Genomic DNA, 17,479 nt, shown 5'->3' with positions numbered 1-17,479 from the left:
AAGAGTTGGACTTAACTGAGCAACTGAATTGAATTCTCCTGTACGTTCCTTGAATCATCACATTTTCAGACACAATAACCAAGTGCATTTAGTCAAATGTGTATCACAGAGTTGATGTGGTAACAATAATAAATCATAAATGCCAGCACCCTCAGTCCCAGTTGTCTCCATTTTCTTTTTTTTAACAAATGAATTTCTCTTTTAATTTTTGCTCTTACAGCTTAAGAAGAGTTTTAATTTTCCCCTTTGGTTGTAAAGCAACTAGAAAGAATTGGATCTTTTTAATATTAGACTTTTCCTCTCTCTTTTCTTCCCTCTGCTTTCCCTCTGTTCATGAAATTTGCAGCTGCTATTCTAACCAGGTTTGGCATCTAAAAAATCTTGCCATTTGGCTGCCATAATGTGTCCAGTGAATTATGTCTATTTTAGCATGTTCCATAGTGAGGCAGGTGGTATATGTCTTCTGTATCTTTAAGAGATATGTAAATTGTAATTTTAAAAGAAAACTTAAATGTTGAAATAATTGCTTTTTCATTAACTACTCAAGTTAGCTTACCCTGACTGGTTAATATTTTTTCATGGAATGTTCTCAGACTACACTTTCTAGCATTTATGTGTATGTGCTTGTGTGTGTGTGTGTGCAGACATGGTGCACTGGGGAAGAGATAAAGCCCAGTGTTAATCCTGCCAGTAATGCATCTGGAATTTATATTAGAACTATAATTTACACAGAGTATATTTTTAAATTCAATACTTGAACAGTTTGTCAAATGTCACATTATTTTAAAAATAGGCCAAGAGTATTTTTGTATTAAGTTCCACAAGTGTGTGGGTTGAAATTAGGCCAGTTAAACAGGATCGTGAATGTTAAACAGGAATATTTTTAAGCAGTCTCTTTTGGGGTTTGATGACAATTTATGCTGGAATTATAAATTTTGAAACAAGCAGTCACTCTTGTCTGTCTGTTCACGTGCCAACATCAACACTGAATTTATCAAGTAGTTATTTATGCAATGTTTAGACAAGCAAAATGAGATGGAGAAGGGAGGCAATTATCTGTAGATCCTACTCACACAGCTTTCAGTGACACCAGAGAAAAGGCTTGGTTGTTGAGAACAATTGAGTTTTGTTGACTGTACCCTGAATATTCAGTTAATTACACAATTCTTCCTGTCCTTTAGCCTGTGTTTCTACAGCCAATGCCTGACCTCAGCTGTCCTGACCTCACAGCCTCGACCATGGTCATTTATTAACCATGATGACTACTCAGCAAAATCAGACTGGAGGAATATCTGTGCATCACAAAGTTGGTCTCAGAAAACCTTAAGGACCATTTCATCTGTGGCATAATCTGTTTTCGTGGCCATAGAGAAAGACATTAAATATGACCAAGATATAACCACCCGTTGATATTAAAAAAAAAAAATCATCCTTTCTAAAATGGTATATGACATTAAGATTTGCTTTAAAAAGAAAACACCAAATTATGTCTAGTTTTGGGATGCCAAGCAAATTCCAAATATATTTGTATACAAACTTGAAGACTTATCAACTCATTATGTAATGCTAACTACTGATTAATTATTGCTCTTTTTTTTTCCATGGTATAGTTTAATTATAGAGCAAAGTATGAAATACCTGTCAGGAACAGTCTTTAAAAAGCAGCAAAAGTAGGCAACATGAAAGCCAGAGAATCTGCAAGGCATCCCTTGGAGACACCAGGGAAAACATGATTTTCATATTCACTAATGACCAATCTCATTGAAAAATGAATTGGACATTATAGCCCTTATAAACAAAGCATAAGTATTAAGTGTGCTTCCCTGCTGGCTCAGAGGTTAAAGCGTCTGCCTACAATGCAGGAGACCTGGGTTCAATCCCTGGGTCAGGAAGATCCCCTGGAGAAGGAAATGGCAACCCACTCCAGTATTCTTGCCTGGAGAATTCCATGGACAGAGGAGCCTGGTGAGCTATACAGTCCATGGGGTCGCAAAGAGTCGGACAAGACTGAGCGGCTTCACTGTCTGTCACTGTATTCTAATTGTTAATTAGGTTTATTTATACTCTGCTGCTGCTGCTGCTGCTAAGTCACTTCGGTCATGTCCGACTCTGTGCAGCCCCATAGACAGGAGCCCACCAGGCTCCCCTGTCCCTGGGATTCTCCAGGCAAGAACACTGGAGTGGGTTGCCATCTGCTTCTCCAGTGCACGAAAGTGAAAAGAGAAAGTGAAGTCGCTCGGTCGTATCCAACTCTTTGCGACCCCATGGACTGCAGCCTACCAGGCTCCTCTGTCCATGGGATTTTCCAGGCAAGAGTACTGGAGTGGGGTGCCATCGCCTTCTCCATTATTTATATATTAGATTAGTTTTTAATTTATTTTTATTTGGAGTATAATTGCTTTACAGTGTTGTGTTGGATTCTGCCACACAACAACGTGAATCAGCCATAGGTATATGTATGTCCCCTACCTCTTGAACCTCCCTTCCACCCCCTATCCCATCCCATCCTTCTAGGTTGTCACAGGACACCAGGTTGAGCTCCTTCTGTCATACAACGGCTAATGTTTTAATGTCAGCTTATTGATTCAGTACTGCAAAAGAGAATCTGGAAGCAATAATGGAGTCTTACATTTCAACTCAGGGGAAATTAGTTTTGATCGTTCAAGTGGTAAGTGACAAAACTATGCTAAAGCTTCACCCAAAGCAAGTATGAGAAGTGGAAATTACACTTTATGCTTTTATTCTCATTTTTAATTCCTAAATAAATGTTGAACAACTGTTTAGGGAATATCAGTTAGGAAGGAGTCAATTTATTAGCCTGCTTTGAACTCTTTTGAACTCTCACAGTTTCTGACCTGGCACTGGATGAAGAGGGAGAGATTGGGACAGGGATGACCTTTAACATTCTTCCAAACCTGCATTTCTGATTCTAAGAATCAGACACTGAGCCTGCCCTTTATAAAGTTATCACTTTTATGAGAAAAAAAAGTATTAACACAGAAAAGAGTTCATAACAAGGACAGCTCTGAGGATTAAGCCGTTGACGCGCCTGGCATTCCATGTACGTAACCTCCTTTAATGTACCCAGCATATGAACACGGCAGGCATTCCTGTCTCACCTCACAGAAAAGATCAAGGCTTGGAGAGGTAAGGGAGCATACCCATGATCATGTACCAGTCATCAAGGATCTTGAAATGGCCTTCTGGGAAAAATCAAGGTTTCTCTGAGTTCAAGTAATCCAGATATTTGCTTCCATTTTCCGAAAGGGATTGTATATAGGTACAATGCCTGATTGTGTAACTCTCACTGCTATCATTCATCTTTTTGAAATTTCCTCATGCCCAGGCTCAGGATTTCACACTGGCTGATCTGAGGTCTCAGTTCAAGGACTTTCCTTCTTTGTTATTCAGTTAATGTTGCCATTCCACCACTTGGCCTTCTCTTTCTCTTTTCTTCATACTTCCACTACATTTTACACAAACATTGATGCTAGGCTTGCACTTCTAGAGTTCTTATAAAACAGAAAACAAGAAACTTACTGACTACATTTTTCTGAGGTTAAAATAATTTGTATTTCATCTAGTCCAAGTAGAAATACTTGGGTCTACAAAACACTGACCTGTCATTGTGAAGACGCATGTCAAAATTATTTTTGTAAAATGGAATAATTATTGACTCCTATATCAATTTCCTCTATTATGATTTGAAATAAATTCTATTCTAGTCAATCCCTTACACTTCTTAGCTGTGATATGACTTAGAAGACTTATATTTCTCATGAAACAGCTCATCTTGAGGTGATTTTTTAACCAGTTCAATTATTTTGAAAGAGAGGGATATAGAAATTTTGGTATTTGGCTTTTAGTATTTCTCATTAGATTTAAAATATTTAGTTTCAGCAAGTAAACCTTTTCTCAATAGCTAATATTTAAATGACATACTGTTTTTGTCTTGATTATAAGTTATATTAGGAAGACCTTGTCTTCTAAATCCACTGCCATCCTTAAAGAGAGTTAGAAGAGGAGTTCTTTATTGAGTTATTTTTATTCCTATCCAACATTTTTGTCCTTAGAAATGATGTAGGTCAAAGACAGTTTTCTTTTTTTCAAATGAAATCCTACATTCTCAATAACTTAGCCCAGCATAATTACTAAAATAATTGTATCATCTCAGACGTCAAGTGGCTTTTATAGAAGGAGATGCCCAGAATATAGAGTATCTTAAAGTGTGGTGTAGGCCAACATGCCTCAGAATAACCTGGAGGGTTTGCTTAACATGACTATTTGCAAGGGTGGAGAGGTTGCTTCTCAGATGGCGCTAGTGGTAAAGAACCCGCCTGCCAGTGCAGGAGATGGAAGAGGCACAGGTTCGATCGCTGGGTTGGGAAGATCCCCTGGAGAAGGGTATGGCAACCCACTCCAGTATTCTTGCCTGGAGAATCCCATGGACAGAGAAGCCTAGCAGGCTATAGTCCATAGGGTCGCGAAGAGTCAGACACGACTGAAGCAACTTAGCACACGTGCATGCAGGACTATTTGCAGACCTCCCCCAGACTGCCTGGGACTGAATCTCCGGGCCTGGGGTCCCAGAATGCACTAAAAAAAAAGATCTTCTAATTGTTAGAAACCTAAAGGTTGAGACTCACTGTCTCAACAGTTATGTTACCACTAACATTAAAAACCATATCCACACTTAAATGAGACTTCCTGATTTTCTGGCAGGTCATACCTAGTTGTAGGAAAGCAACATTGTTTGATGATCAACTACGGGTTAAACAAACCCAATTGCTGTCTATGTGTTAAAAATGATGGCACCATATAGATGTCAATCCACCATGGCCACTACATAACAACTGACAGCCTTCAAAACAGCAGACACAAATAGCACAGTTTAACAGTTGGGTTTTCAGTTGCTATTCCACTCCCACATTTTTCTAATACCTACTTTGGTGTTTAGTTTTTAGGAAAGAAAGTCTTTTAGCTGGGCAGTTACTCCTCTTAAGATTGTCAGAGGTTCGTCTTGAATGAGATGCACTATCCTCACTCCAAGGATGGAAGCAACGAAAGACATCTTCATGAGGTCAGCCTGCACTTACCCTGTTGTCACCTCTGGTTACTAAATAAACACTTGGCATTGTGGGAGTGCTCTGCAAACACACTGGAAACTTTAAGGACAATGTGCACAGAAACTTAAAGATTTCATCTCTCCCCCAAAGACCATTATACTAACTGACAGAGGCAACACTGTATCATTATTTCGCACTGTGGGAAAATAGCAACTACACCTTGCAGTCATGTAATCTTTCTTCACCTCCTACTACTTCTAAGTCACTTCAGTCGTGTCCGACTCTGTGCAACCCCATAGATGGCAGCCCACCAGGCTCCGTTGTCCCTGGGATTCTCCAGGCAAGAACACTGGAGTGGGTTGCCATTTCCTTCTCCAATGCATGAAAGTAAAAAGTGAAAGTGAAGTCGCTCAGTTGTGTCCAACTGTTAGCGACCCCATGGACTGCAGCCTACCAGGCCCCTCCATCCATGGGATTTTCCAGGCAAGAGTACTGGAGTGGAGGGATCCTCCAAATTTTTCCAGTAGCAACGACAACAATCTACGACAAAAAACTCAGTTTTCTAACAGCATGTTCATAGAGGTCTCCATGTCACAAGTTAGTAAATTCAACAAGTACTTATTAATCACCTCTCAAGAGCCTGGTGCTTGTGTTTGGTCCCCAATCCCATCTCTGGGTTGGCAGAATCCAGGTCTCTCTCATTAGCTTGAAAAATGTCTTTGCATTTCCCTCTGTTGAGAAAATGAAAGTCATTATTACTTCCTTTTTAAAATTTTTATTTAAGTATAGTTGATTCGCAATGTTGTGTTAGTTTCAGGTGTACAGCAAAGTGAATCAGTTACACATATACATATATCCACTTTTTTGTTTTTTAAGATTCTTTCCCATATACGCCATTACAGAGTACTGAGTAGAATCCCCTGTACTGTACAGCAGGTTCTTATTAGTTATCTATTTTAGATATAGTAGTGTGTATATGTCAGTCTCAACTTCCCAGTTTATTCCTTCAATCCCCATATCCCCAGGTAATCAAGCTTGTTCTCTACTTCTGTTTTATAAATAAGTTCATCTGAAGCCGTTTTTTTTTTTTTTAGATTCTACATATAAGTGATATCATATGATATTTGTCTTTCCGTGTCTGATTTACTTCACTCAGTACGACAATCTCTAGTTCCATCCAAGTTGCTGCAGATGGTACTGTTCTGTTCTTTTTATGACTGAGTAATGTTCCATTGAATATATGTATCACATCTTCGGTATCCGTTCCTCTGGTGGTGGACATGTAGGTTGTTTCCTTGTTCTGGCCATTGTAAAATGCGCTACAATGAACACTGGGGTACATGGATCTTTCCAAAGTATGGTTTTCTCTGGGTGTATGCTCAGGAGCAGGACTGCAGGGTCACATGGCAGTTCTCTCTTTCATTTTTAGAGGAACCTCTGTACTGTTCTCCATAGTGGCTGTGCCAATTTACATTCCCACCAACTGGGCAGGTGGGTGGTGGGGTTCAGTCACTAAGTTGTGTCCAACTCTTTGTGACTCCATGGACTGTAGCACACCAGCCTCCTCTGTCCTCCACTATCTCCCAGAGTTTGCTCAAACTCACGTCCATTGAGTCAGTGATGCTATCCACCTCATTCTCTGTTGCCCCCTTCTCATTTTGCCTTCAATCTTTCCAAGCATCAGGGCCTTTTCCAGTGAGTTGGCTCTTCCCATCAGGTAGCTGGCCAAAGTATTGGGGCTTCAGCATCAGTGCTTCCAATGAATACTCAGGGTTGATTTCCTTTAGGATTGACTGGTTTGATCTCCTTGCAGTCCAAGGGATTCTCGGGAGTCTTCTCCAGCACCACAATTCAAAAGCATCAATTATTTAGTGCTCAGCGTTCTTTATGGTCCAGCTTTCACATCCATACATGACTACTGGAAAAACAATAGCTTTCACTACACAGAATTCTGTCAGCAAACTGATGTCTCTGCTTTTTAATATGCTGTCTACGTTTGTTACAGCTTTCCTTCCAAGGAGCAAGCATCCTTTAATTTCATGGCTGCAGTCACCATGTGATTTTGGAGCCCAAGAAAATAAAATCTCTCAGGTTTCCACTTTTTTCCCCTTCTATTTACCATGAAGTATGGGACCAGATGCCGTGATCTTAGTTTTTTTAATACTGAGTTTCAAGCTAGCTTTTTCACTCTCCTCTTTCACGCTCTTCAAGAGATTCTTTCGTTTCTCTTCACCTTCTGCCATCAGAGTGGTATCATCTGCATATCTGAAGTTGTTGATGTTTCTCCCAGGAATCTTGATTCCAGCTTGTGCTTCATCCAGCATGGCATTTCGCATGATGTACCCTGCATGGAAGTTAAATAAGCAGGGTGATGATATATACAGCCTTGTCATACTCCTTTCCCAATTTTGAACCAGTCCACTGTTTCATGTAAGGTTCTAGCGTTGCTTCTTAATCCACATCCAGGTTTCTCAGGAGGTGGGTAAGGTGGTCTGGTACTCCCATCTCTTGGAATTTTCCAAAGTTTGTTGTGATCCACATAGTCAAAGGCTTTAGCGTAGTCAATGAAGCAGAAGTAGATGCTTTTCTGGAACTCCCTTGCTTTCTCCGTGATCTAACAAATGTTGGCAATCTGATCTCTGCTTCCTTTGCCTTTTCTAAACCCAGTTTGTACATCTGGAAATTCCCAGTTCACATACTGCTGAAGCCTACCTTGAAGGATTTTGAGGATAACCTTGCTAGCTTGTGAAGAGTGCAGTTGTACACCAGGAGGGTCCCCCTTTCTCCTCACCTTCTCCAATGTTCGTCTTTTGGAAACTTTTAAATGATGGCCGTTTTGACTGGCATGAGGTGATACCTCATTGTAGACTTGATTTGCATTTCTCTAAAACTTAGTAATGTTGAGCATCTTTTCATGTGTTTTTTGGCCATCTCTTCTGTTTTAAAATAAGCAGAGTTCCCCATGAATTGAGAAAAGAGGAATTGCCCTAAATTCTTCAGGCTCAGGAATGTCAAAGTTCCCAAATGACTGAGTCACTTATTCACTTAGGTATTTATGTTTCTTTACAAAGATCTATTAATTTCCAGCATATCCTGAAGCCCTATTATTCTGAAAAACTGATACCATATTAAATTAAAGATCATTAAAATAAACATATCATTTTCACTCTTAGCAGCAGCAGCAGCAGCATAACTGCTAAAAATTTACTCCCTGGGGTCATTTATCTAGAACTAGAAGCATGTTTTCTTCCCACTTAATGAGGTGATAATCAAGTGAAAATATAAAGGAAAAAAGCCCACTTTTTGTTTTTGCTTTGTATACACTCTATTATTCTGAAAGGTCCATCATTCTGAAAGTTTAAAGTATATGTACATTTCACTGCAAATGTATGTACACAGGTCTACATCCACGCCTGCAGAGCTGTTTCATGACTTTAAATATGTGTTCACAGATTGCTATTATAGCTTTTCATTAGTAAATATTTATATTATATTTAAAAAAAGCTCTAAAAACAGGATACAAATGAACTTATTTCCAAAACAAAAAGAGACTCACAGACATAGAAAACAAACTTATGGTTATCAAAGAACAAAGGAGGGTAGGGGAAAGGATAAATGTGTAGTTTGGGATTAACACGGGGCTTAATCCCAGGTGGTAGAGTGGTAAAGAATCCACCTGCCAAGGCAGGAGACCTGGGTTCAATCCCTGAGTTGGGAAGACCCCCTGGAGTAAGAAATGGCAACCCACACCAGTATTCCTGCTTGGAAAATTCCATGAACAGAGGAGCCTGGCAGACTGCAGTTCATGGGGTTGTAAGGAGTTGGACATGACTGAGCAACTGAGCATGGGATTAATATACACACACTACACATATAAAACAGTTAACTTACAAGGAGTTACTGTATAGTACAGGAAACTCTACTCAGTATTTGTAATAACCTATAAGGGGAAAGACTTTGAAAAAGAATATATATATATATATATATATATATATATATATATACACATATGTGTATAACTGAAGCACTGTGCTATACAGCTATAATGAATATGATGAAAGTGAAAGTTGCTAAGTTGTGTCCAACTCTTTGCGACCCCATGGACTATACAGTCCATAGAATTCTTCAGGCCAGAATACTGGAGTGGGTAGCCTTTCCCTTCTCCAGGGGATCTTCCCGACCCAGGAATGGAAGCAGGGTCTCCTGCATTGCAGGCAGATGCTTTACCAGCTGAGCCACAAGGAAAGCCCAAGAATACTAGAGTGAGTACCCTACCCCTTCTCCAGCAGATCTTCCCAACCCAGGAATTGAACCTGGGTCTCCTGCATTGCAGGAGGATTCTTTACCAACTGAGCTATCAGGAAGCCAGAAGAACATGATATTGCAAATAAAATATACTTCAAGAAAGCAATTTTTTAATAAAAAAACTCTATTCAAAGCATGCTTTCATTAATTGATGCATTTCTTGCAGTTATGACCTCTTACAGCTTCCTTGTAGCACTTAACAAAGAGTCAACAGGGAGTATACAAAATCCCCAAATGATTTTGACATTTGAGCCAATCACATCACTTGGGCCAAGACCCTTTGTTCTCACAATTGCAGCTGGCGGTTCTAATAGTTGGCTGGCCACCCAGCCCACCAAGCAGGGGTGTTTTTCAAGACTGTGAGGCACACATCTACTTCCAGCATCAACATTGCATAGTGATTATTTCTCTCTCTTTTTGTTTATTTGTTTCTTTTCCCCCATTATTTTCAATAAACTTGACTTTCCTGAAGGGAAAGATTTAGGAAATAGGGATCATTCCTTCAAAAAAGTCAAAGCTAGCATTTTAATTCCCCAAAGGCAGGGACGATAAAGAACATTCCAATCACATGACCGCAGCACATTTTTGTGTTTAAGTCGGAGTTATGATGGTGATTAATAACACACACTAACTCAAAGAGTCGGCTGGCATGATTAGGAAGGGCAAACTTTTCTGGTTTAGTGAGGAAACCAAATAAGCATGGAATTGACCTTTGCATTCCATTCTACTCAATGTTTTTTCTAGCCTTTTAAAAACTCTTCATACTTCTTTTCCATATCATACTTGAAATTAGATACTTTACAAATGTACCATTAACAAAATTTCGTCTTGGCAGCTGGTTTAAATATTTAAGATATGTAGCAGTTGTGGCAGCCAGAATTCGGAACAGATGGCAGGCCTATATTGGCACCCTGTTACTGGCAGAAGTGGACCATTTGAACTTCCTGAAAATGTTGCTGCTTTGAAGTTTGAGGGGCCATAATTTACCCTCTTTTCCTCTGTCCTTTGGGGAGCACAGAGCTGTTCAGGGACACGAACTCAGAAATCATGACTCCGGAGATGTGTACATCTGCTGAGGGGAGTGAGTCTAAGCGGGAGGTACCCACAGGGTTCTCCCTTCCCCTCTCTTTCCAGCTCTCTCATACTGTCAGGAGGCTTACTTCGTTTTCTGAGTCTCTGGAGACTTACAGCTGGCACACATCCCCACACTGGGACAATTCGGGATGGAAGGCTGTGTGGAGGCAAAATGCAAGGCCCCAGCGTCTCTCTGGCAATGTCAGCTATTAACGATCCAAAAGGCCACCTCGTGGCAGAATCATAAACGTTCTAAAATTCAGCACAGGATCTGGAACCTGGTATTAACAGGTACTCAGTAGATCTTGAACCACTGAATGTTTCCTTCAACTAGTCTTTCCTCAGCCTTTTTGTTTCTTTTAAATTGGAAGTACAGTTTATTTACAATGTTGTGTTATCTCAAACAAAATAACAAAGTACAGCAAAGTGATGTAGATATATATATGTATATATATACACTTTTAAAAGTTCTTTCCCATTATAGGTTATTATAAGATATTTAATATAGCTTCCTGAGTGAAGTCAGAGACAAATACCATATGACATCATTTATGTGTGGAATCTGAAACAGGACACGAATGAACTCACCTATGAAACAGAAACAGACTCACAGAGAACAGACCAGTGGTTGCCAAGGGAATGAGGGTAGGGGAGGGATGGAGTGGAAGTTTGGGATTAGCAGATGCAAACAATTGTGTGTATATATGTGTATAACTGAATCACTTTACACCAGGAACTGACACAACATTGTAATTCAAGTATATACTTTGATAAAATGAATTTAAGAAGTATAAATCACATTTGTCTTGCCAACTTAAAAATTATAAAAATAACACAACCTCCATGTAATCATTCAATAACACATCAGATAACTACCTGTTTCCCCTTTTCCACTCTTCCTGTCTCCCCAGAGGGAAGCACTGATGGCAGTTCAGTACATACACTGCCAAGTTTTTCCTATTTGCATTTATAGGTACTCGTGGAAATATATCATTTCAATAACATGTATTAATTATGGATGCATATTAGAAATATAAAAATATTTTTATATTTATGAGAAATATAAAATATGCATGGGAAGCATAAGTCTGAAGTTCAAGAGAGGGTTATGAAAGAGCTGCCCTCGGTTCTCAGCACGCGGAGTGTGAGAGGTCACGTTCAGCTGTGTCTGCTGCTGACAGGTGAGAGCTCCTTTTAGAATATGAGCACCTGGGTCTCGCTGCTAGAAGAGGCGCCAACAAGACGCACACTGCTGCACTGATTGGACTTCATGGCAGCCTGTTTAAATTTAAGCTGAGTTCTCTCCACAGTGTGTTGGTTTCCATCAAACTCCAGCTCTGAAACCAACTTCTCTGGGAGGCTCCCTGCACGGCCCCCCTGCCCTGGGCCCCGCCGTGAAGCGTGCTGCCCTTCTCCAGGAGGCAGAGTACAGGCGCACTTGGTTTTCTTGTGTTCGCTTTATTGCACTTCACAGGAGTTGCATTTTTTAAGAACTACAGGTTTGTGGCCACCCAGCACTGAGCAAGTCTAGCTGTGCCATTTTCCCAACAGAATTTGCTCATTTGATGTCTTTGTGTCACATTTTGGTAATTCTCACAACACTTCAAACTCTTAAAATTATTATATTTGTTACAGTGATCTGTTGACACTGATCGTTGATGTTACTATTGTAATTGTTTTGGGGGCACCGAGAACCTTATCAAAAAATGTTGTGTGTGTTCTGACTGCTCTAACAACTGGCCATTTCTCATTGCTCCCCGTCTCCTTGGGCCTCCCTGTTCCTATGAAACATTCCATAATATTTCCATTGGCCATATTGAAATTAGGCCAATTATCAATCCTACAATGGCCTCCAAGTGACAGGAAGAGATGCCCGTTTCTCACATCATTATTTCCCGCCATGCAGCTTGTGAGATCTTAGTTCCCTGATCAGGGATTGAACCCAGGCCCTCAGCAGTGAAAGTGCAGAGCCTTAACCACTGGACTGCCAGGGAATTCCCCAAAGATACACACCTTTCACTTTAAATCAAAAGCTAGAAGTAATTAAGCTTAATGAAGGAGGCATGTTGAAAGCTGAGTGAATCAGTTATACATGTACATACATATATATATGCACTCTTTTTAAAAAGATTCTTTTCCAATATAGGCTATTACAGAGTATTGAGTAGAGTTTCCTGTGCTATACAGCAGGTTCTTACTAGTTGTCTGTCTTATACATATAAATGTGTATATGTCAACCCCAATCTCCCAGTTTACCCCTCCCGCCCTGCCAAGAACAGTTCTTAAAGAAAATTAAAAGTGTTACTATGGTGAACACAGGAATGATTTAAAAAAAAAAAAAAGTGAAACAGTCTAATTACTGACATGGAGAACGTTTTAGTGATCTGGATAGAAAATCAAACCAGCCCCAACATTCCCTTAAGCCAAAGCCTAGTCCAGAGCAAGGACCTGACTCTCTTTAATTCTGTGAAGGCTGAGAGAGATAAGGAAGCTGCAGAAGAGAAGTCTGGAGTTAGCAGGGATTGGGTCATGAAGTTTAAGGGGGGAAAGCCATCTCTATAACATAAAGCAGCAGCAAGGCGAAACAGCGAGAGTTGATGTAGAAGCTGCAGCAAGTCCTCCAGAAGATTGAGCTGTGATAAGGAATGCAGGTGGCTACACTAAACGACAGATTTTCAGTGTAGCTGAAATAGCTTTCTGTTGGAAGAGGGTGCCATCTAGAACTTTCACAGCTAGAGAGGAGAAGCCGATGTCTGACTGCATAGCGTCAAAGGAGAGGGTGACCCTCTTGTTAGGGGCTAAGGCAGCTGATAACAGTAAGTCAGAGCCAACGCTCATTCACCATTCCAAAATCCTGGAACCCTTAAGAACCACACGAAATCTACTCTGCCTATGCTCTGTAAACGGAACAGCAAGCCTGGATGATAGTACATATGCTGACAACAAGGTTTACTGAATATTTTAAGCCCATTGTTAAAAACTACTTCTTCAGAAAAAAAGATTCCTTTCACAATATTACTTCTCATTGACAAGACAGAAGTCATCCAACCGCTTTGATGCATATGTATAAAGAGATTAATATTGTTTCACACTGTGACGCAACATCCATTCTGCAGCCCGGGGATCAAGGAGGCGTTTTGACTGTCTTATTATTAAAGAAATACATTCCATGAGGCTATCACTACCATAGATAGTGATTGCTCTGAGTGGATGTGGGAAAAGTCAACTGAGAGCCTTCTGGAAAGAATTCAGAGTATGAGAATTCATTCCTTTTCACGGTTAACTAAGTTACTCTATATATTTTATTTGCAAATTATTGGAGGTATATGGCCATCTGCCTGATTTTACCACTAGATGGCATTGCTTTCTTGGGAATTTCCTGGTCTGTCCCAGTATTAGTGAAATTAAACTGTGCAACTGTATCCATTCAAGAACTACGTTCACTGCAAAGCCAACTGACTTCTAATGAAACGGCCATTATGGATGGTTTGACACCCCGCAACATACAATAGGCGTGAATCTGGCCATTCTAAGCTGTTACAAGTAACACTGGCTTCTGCGGAAGTAGATACTACTTTTCAGATGTGTTTTGAAAATATCTACTTCTTACTGAATTATTGTAGCTTGAATCTGTTCGTCAAGCTGGCAGTAAATGATAAAAACTCTGTCAAGACAGGGATAACAAAATATGATGGAGGGATTTTGTAATGTCATTGTGAAATCTACACAATACTTGGTTTGATTATACACCTGGCTCTACCTATTACCTAAAGGAACATGGGCAAATCTCACTGGACTTGCTTAATCCTCTAGAAAGAGATGAAAGTAGATTAAAAGTTCCTTATGGGATTTTATGAGTATCAAATAAAAATGTCTGTGAAAGTACATTGTAATCTGGGAAACACAGCTAATTGTGACTAATTTTGAGGACTTAAAGATTCATACTCATTGGTGTTTATATTATGCATACAATTGTTATTTTCTTTAAGGTAGTCAGTGTAATTAAGCTCAAGGCTTCTCATGAATTTTAAGTTTAAAAAGCAACTCCACTTTGAGTATCTTTCTGAGATTATTTGGAGAGAATGGTCTGAGAAGATTCTGTGACGAATTCTAGCACGTTTAAGTAAGTGAACTTTGTGCCAGATACTCCTAATTTGTTTAGTTATAAGAGGTACCTTTGACTTGATGGAAATATATTTTGGATGAGAAGGATTTGTCCTCTCTGGTGGTAATAATTTAGAGCTTCCTTATACCTTTAGTGCCCAGTTGACACATAATAACCCTTAAATATACAATGACAAATAAGTTCCATTTCCTAAAGAGAGTGTATAGGGTGAAAGTCACCCAGTCGTGTCCGACTCTTTGCGACCCCATGGACTATATACAGTCCATGGAATTCTCCAGGCCAGACTACTGGAGTGGGTTGCCTTTCCCTTCTCCAGGGGATCTTCCCAACCCAGGGATCAAACCCAGGTCTCCTGCATTTCAGGCGCATTCTTTACCAGCTGAGCCACAAGGGAAGCTCTATTTCCTATAGTTCTTTATTTGACTAGGATTTTCTCTAGCGTAACAATAATTTTATTCTGTATTGAATTCTCACTACCAAATTTAGTGCCTATCAAACACAAAAACAAAAAAACCCAACCTACCAAACAAAAAAGAGAGTGTTGGTTGGATGCAAAATGAACAAATTACTAGATACAAATACTGCTACCAAAGATGCACAAAATATAGGTTTAAAATAGTTTATGTTTTAAATTATTAACAGCGCCTTTCAAAATTACCCATTCTCCCCTCGTTGACCTGGCTGCTTAATTAAAGCTTCCCAAGCAGTTAACATCTGTAGCATCTTTTGACAGATAAAAATCAAAGCAAGTAGCTGGTATTCAGAGGTTGGTCTACAAATGATTCATGTGCCCTAAATTTCTTAAAATGTAAGCAATACAGAATTCTCTGCATGGGCAGGGAGCACTGGGATCTTGAAAACAGAACAGGCAGAGGCTTGGAGACAAATGGATGAGACGAGATAATACACACAAAGCGCTCAACTCAGTACCTGGCTCCCAGCACTGCTGTGCTAATTAGGAAAAGACCCCTGTGGGCAGATGCAGCCCTCCAGGGCTACAGTCGGCAAGCCGAAGGTGGACTGGATGGTTGTCCCCAAGTTCTCTTGGGCGACAACCCTGCACAACACACAACCTGCAGAACTTTTGGAGGCCCTTGGGCTAGCTTTTGTCATCAAGAGACAGCATGACAGAGTAGTCAGCGTTCCCCAGTTCACCAGTGGGTACATAGTAGCAGAGTAACCTTTCTATGGCTTTACTCACTTGTGAGATGAGACCATACAGCTATTCACTACACTGGGTCACTATGCAGACGGAATCAGTGAATGGATGTAAAACACATAGATACGTGCATGGCATATGTATATATTTCTCAGAATGTTGGGTATTATTATCAATATTGAACTAGTTCTCAATAACAGATGAGGCAAAGTGGTATCAACTCTTTGATGACCTTGAGGCCTGGGGTTTAGGACAATTAGGCTTTGAAGGAAGGGTTGCTGCCGTCACAAAGCTCCTGGTCTTACAAAGGAGCATGAGCAATTAAACCCTACAGAGAACCGTCCAAATTTAGGGCTGTGAAATTCTTCCTCAGAACGCCATGATCTTATTCACCACCTTCATCCCAGTGACTTCCATCCAGATGTTCAATACATACTAGCTGGTGAGTTTTATGATATAATTAAAAATGTCTAAAATCTTTGCTCTCCATCCAGTGTTGTCAGCTGGTCTGATAGTTGACATTGATAGTTTATTTTAAAGTCAGTGAGACAGTTTCTTCAATCTCTTCTCTAAGATTATTTATGAGTACTTTCCAAATACTGAAGCATTCTTTCTTTAAAATCTTTCCAGATTGAACTTTTAATTAATTAATTAATTTGAAGTATAGCTGATCTACAGTAGTATATTGGTTTTCGGGGTACAACATAGTGATTCAATATTTTTATAGATTCAGTTCAGTTCAGTCACTCAGTCGTGTCCGGCTCTTTGCGACCCCATGAACTTCAGCATGCCAGGCCTCCCTGTCTATCACCATCTCCCGGAGTTTACCCAGACTCAAGTCCATTGAGTCGATGATGCCATCCAGCCATCTCATCCTCTGTCGTCCCCTTCTCCTCCTGCCCCTAATTCCTCCCAGCATCAGGGTCTTTTCCAATGAGTCAACCCTTCACATGAGGTGGCCAAAGTATTGGAGTTTCAGCTTCAGCATCAGTCCTTCCAAAGAACACCCAGGACTGATCTCCTTTACGATGGATTGGATGGATCTCCTTGCAGTCCAAGGGACTCTCAAGAGTCTTCTCCAACACCACAATTCAAACGCATCAATTCTTCAGTGCTCAGCTTTCTTCACAGTCCAACTCTCACATCCATACATGACCACTGGAAAAACCATAGCCTTGACTAGACGGACCTTTGTTGGCAAAATAATGTCTCTGCTTTTGAAAGTGCTATCTAGGTTGGTCATAACTTTCATTCCAAGGAGTAAGCGTCTTTTAATTTCATGGCTGCAATCACAATCTGTGGTGATTTTGGAGCCCAGAAAGATAAAGTCTGACACTGTTTCCACTGTTTCCCATCTATTTCCCATAAAGTGATGGGACCAGATGCCATGACCTTTGTTTTCTGAATGTTGAGCTTTAAGCCAACTTTTTCACTCTCCTCTTTCACTTTCATCAAGAGGCTTTTTAGTTCCTCTTCACTTTCTGCAATAAGGGTGGTGTCATCTGCAAATCTGAGGTTATTGATATTTCTCCCAGCAATCTTGATTTCAGCTTGTGCTTCTTCCAGCCCAGCATTTCTCATGATGTACTCTGCATAGAAGTTAAATAAGCAGGGTGACAACATACAGCCTTGACGTACTCCTTTTCCTATTTGGAACCAGTCTGTTGTTCCATGTCCAGTTTTAACTGTTGCTTCCTGACCTACATACAGATTTCTCAAGAGGCAGGTCAGGTGGTCTGGTATTCCCAT

This window comes from Capricornis sumatraensis, chromosome 23 (genome assembly GCF_032405125.1).
Source record: "Capricornis sumatraensis isolate serow.1 chromosome 23, serow.2, whole genome shotgun sequence".
Taxonomy (NCBI): Eukaryota; Metazoa; Chordata; class Mammalia; order Artiodactyla; family Bovidae; genus Capricornis; species Capricornis sumatraensis.
The sequence above is the reverse complement of the archived record's forward strand: the minus strand, read 5'-3'. Positions refer to the sequence as shown.